Source organism: Bufo bufo, chromosome 2, assembly GCF_905171765.1.
Source record: "Bufo bufo chromosome 2, aBufBuf1.1, whole genome shotgun sequence".
Classification (NCBI taxonomy): Eukaryota; Metazoa; Chordata; class Amphibia; order Anura; family Bufonidae; genus Bufo; species Bufo bufo.
The window spans coordinates 110,439,039-110,443,676 of NC_053390.1; positions in this window are offsets into that span (position 1 = coordinate 110,439,039).

Below are 4,638 nucleotides of genomic sequence, written 5' to 3' on the forward strand. Positions count from 1 at the left end.
GGTCAGGGTCCTGGAGGGGGAGATGTGGGGGAGGGGAGGCCTCTGCGCCTCAATGACTCATGCAGGGTAACAATTAGTGTTCCTGACTCTTGTGCGACATTTCTTTTTATACAGCCAGGGACCATTTCTTCCAGGTCTTTGAAGTAACAGTACTGATAGAGGCAATGCTGGATTCTCTGATGTGTGGTCGTTCATTTCATACATTATATTTCTGATATATTTTTATAGGTGTTTTATTTAGTGATGGAGAATTCTGGAAGCACACACTTGCACATTGTCTCACTTCAGCAAACAGTATTTATCATGTGTATTTATCATGTAGAGAAAGTTAGTACAAGGCACTAATCATTAGTAAGTGCCTCATACTAACTTTCTCTACATGATAAATACTGTTTGCTGAAGTGAGACAATGTGCAAGTGTGTGCTTCCAGAATTCTCCATCACTAAATAAAACACCTATAAAAATACATTAGTAAGTAATGTATTGTTATTATCCATATTGCTTCCTTCGCTGGCTGGATTCATTTTTCCATCACATTATACACTGTTCGTTTCCATGGTTACGACCACCCTGCAATCCATCAGTGATGGTCATGCTTGCACACTATGGACAAAAGCACTAGCCTATGTGCGCTACCACAGTTCCAGCCACACAATAGGCTGGCGATTTTTCCTATACTGTGAAAGCACGACCACCAGTGATGGATTGCAGGGTGGTCGTAACCATGGATACGAGCAATGTATAATGTAATGGAAAAATGAATCCAGCCAGCAAAGGAGACAATATGGACAATCACAATACATTAGTAAGTGCCTTGTAGTAACTTTCTCTACATCATAAATGCCATTTGCGGGAGTGAGACAACCCCTTTAACCACTTCAGCCCCCATAGCTTAAACACCCTTAATGACCAGGCCACTTTTTACACTTCTGCACTACTCTACTTTCACCGTTTATTGCTCAGTCATGCAACTTACCACCCAAATGAATTTTACCTCCTTTTCTTCTCACTAATAGAGCTTTCATTTGGTGGTATTTCATTGCTGCTGACATTTTTACATTTTTTGTTATTAATCGAAATTTAACGATTTGTTTGCAAAAAAATGAAATTTATCACTTTCAGTTATAAAATTTTGCAAAAAAAACGACATCCATATATAAATTTTTCTCTAAATTTATTGTACTACATGTCTTTGATAAAAAAAAAGTTTGGGTAAAAAAAAATGGTTTGGGTAAAAGTTATAGCGTTTACAAACTATGGTACAAAAATGTGAATTTCCGCTTTTTGAAGCAGCTCTGACTTTCTGAGCACCCGTCATGTTTCCTGAGGTTCTACAATGCCCAGACAGTAGACCCCAAATGACCCCATTTCGTAAAGTAGACACCCTAAGGTATTCGCTGATGGGCATAGTGAGTTCATAGAACTTTTTATTTTTTGTCACAAGTTAGCGGAAAATGATGATTTTTTTTTATGATTTTTTTTTATTACAAAGTCTCATATTCCACTAACTTGTGACAAAAAATAAAAACTTCCATGAACTCACTATGCCCATCACGAAATACCTTGGGGTGTCTTCTTTCCAAAATGGGGTCACTTGTGGGGTAGTTATACTGCCCTGGCATTTTAGGGGCCCAAATGCGTGCAAAGTAGTTTGAAATCAAAATCTGTAAAAAATGGCCGCTGAAATCCGAAAGGTGCTCTTTGGAATGTGGGCCCCTTTGCCCACCTAGGCTGCAAAAAAGTGTCACACATGTGGTATTTCCGTACTCAGGAGAAGTTGGGCAATGTGTTTTGGGGTGTTATTTTGCATATACCCATGCTGGGTGAGAGAAATATCTTGGCAAAAGACAACTTTTCCCATTTTTTTATACAAAGTTGGCATTTGACCAAGATATTTATCTCACCCAGCATGGGTATATGAAAAATGACACCCCAAAACACATTGCCCAACTTCTCCTGAGTACGGCAATACCACATGTGTGACACTTTTTTGCAGGCTAGGAGGGCAAAGGGGCCCACATTCCAAAGAGCACCTTTAGGATTTCACAGGTCATTTTTTACACATTTTGATTTCAAACTACTTACCACACATTAGGGCCCCTAGAATGCCAGGGCAGTATAACTACCCCACAAGTGACCCCATCTGAGTATGGCGATACCAGATGTGTGACACTTTTTTGCAGCCTAGATGCGCAAAGGCGCCCACATTCCTTTTAGGAGGGCATTTTTAGACATTTGGATCCCAGACTTCTTCTCACGCTTTAGGGCCCCTAAAATGCCAGGGCAGTATAAATACCCCACATGTGACCCCATTTTGGAAAGAAGACACCCCAAGGTATTCAATGAGGGGCATGGCGAGTTCATAGAAATATTTTTTTTTTGCCACAAGTCTCCCTTTCCGCTAACTTGGGACAAAAATTTCAATCTTTCATGGACTCAATATGCCCCTCAGTGAATACCTTGGGGTGTCTTCTTTCCAAAATGGGGTCATTTGTGGGGTGTTTGTACTGCCCTGGCATTTGAGGGTCTCCGCAATCATTACATGTATGGCCAGCATTAGGAGTTTCTGCTATTCTCCTTATATTGAGCATACGGGTAATGAGATTATTTTTTTTTTCGTTCAGCCTCTGGGCTGAAAGGAAAAATAAACGGCACAGATTTCTTCATTCGCATCGATCAATGTGGATGAAAAAATCTCTGCCAAAAAAAAAAAAAGGAGGGGAAAGGCGTCTGCCAGGACATAGGAGCTCCGCCCAACATCCATACCCACTTAGCTCGTATGCCCTGGCAAACCCGATTTCTCCATTCACATCAATCGATGTGGATGAATAAATCATTGCCGGGATTTTTTTTTTTTATATACAAAGTGTTTGCCAAAGTATATGAACACCGCCACCTCCTCAGCTCATATGCCTCGGCAAACATATCTTTTACTGCAGAGGAGAAATCTCGTCTTGCAGCGCCGCATACACCGACTTTTGTGTAATCTGACAGCAGCGCAATGCTTCTGTCAGAATGCACATCAGTGCTGCAGCTGGTTCATCGGTTGGTCCACCTGGAAGGTAAAAAAACAAAACAAAAAAGAAAAAAACAGGCCGCAATGCAATAAATTTATTAACTTTATAATAAAATTTGAACGGAACATATAAACTTTATTTAACTTTTTGAACTGAACGTTAACTTTTTTGCTTACCGGTGTTTTTTTTTTTTTTACCTTTACAGGGAGTGCAGAATTATTAGGCAAGTTGCATTTTTGAGGATTAATTTTATTATTGAACAACAACCATGTTCTCAATGAACCCAAAAAACTCATTAATATCAAAGCTGAATATTTTTGGAAGTAGTTTTTAGTTTGTTTTTAGTTTTAGCTATTTTAGGGGGATATCTGTGTGTGCAGGTGACTATTACTGTGCATAATTATTAGGCAACTTAACAAAAAACAAATATATACCCATTTCAATTATTTTTTTTTACCAGTGAAACCAATATAACATCTCAACATTCACAAATATACATTTCTGACATTTAAAAACAAAACAAAAAAAAATTAGTGACCAATATAGCCACCTTTCTTTGCAAGGACACTCAAAAGCCTGCCATCCATGGATTCTGTCAGTGTTTTGATCTGTTCACCATCAACATTGCGTGCAGCAGCAACCACAGCCTCCCAGACACTGTTCAGAGGGGTGTACTGTTTTCCCTCCTTGTAAATCTCACATTTGATGATGGACCACAGGTTCTCAATGGGGTTCAGATCAGGTGAACAAGGAGGCCATGTCATTAGATTTTCTTCTTTTATACCCTTTCTTGCCAGCCACGCTGTGGAGTACTTGGACGCGTGTGATGGAGCATTGTCCTGCATGAAAATCATGTTTTTCTTGAAGGATGCAGACTTCTTCCTGTACCACTGCTTGAAGAAGGTGTCTTCCAGAAACTGGCAGTAGGACTGGGAGTTGAGCTTGACTCCATCCTCAACCCGAAAAGGCCCCACAAGCTCATCTTTGATGATACCAGCCCAAACCAGTACTCCACCTCCACCTTGCTTGCGTCTGAGTCGGACTGGAGCTCTCTGCCCTTTACCAATCCAGCCACGGGCCCATCCATCTGGCCCATCAAGACTCACTCTCATTTCATCAGTCCATAAAACCTTAGAAAAATCAGTCTTGAGATATTTCTTGGCCCAGTCTTGACGTTTCAGCTTGTAGTCTTGTTCAGTGGTGGTCGTCTTTCAGCCTTTCTTACCTTGGCCATGTCTGTGAGTATTGCACACCTTGTGCTTTTGGGCACTCCAGTGATGTTGCAGCTCTGAAATATGGCCAAACTGGTGGCAAGTGGCATCTTGGCAGCTGCACGCTTGACTTTTCTCAGTTCATGGGCAGTTATTTTGCGCCTTGGTTTTTCCACACGCTTCTTGCGACCCTGTTGACTATTTTGAATGAAACGCTTGATTGTTCGATGATCACGCTTCAGAAGCTTTGCAATTTTAAGAGTGCTGCATCCCTCTGCAAGATATCTCACTATTTTTGACTTTTCTGAGCCTGTCAAGTCCTTCTTTTGACCCATTTTGCCAAAGGAAAGGAAGTTGCCTAATAATTATGCACACCTAATATAGGGTGTTGATGTCATTAGACCACACC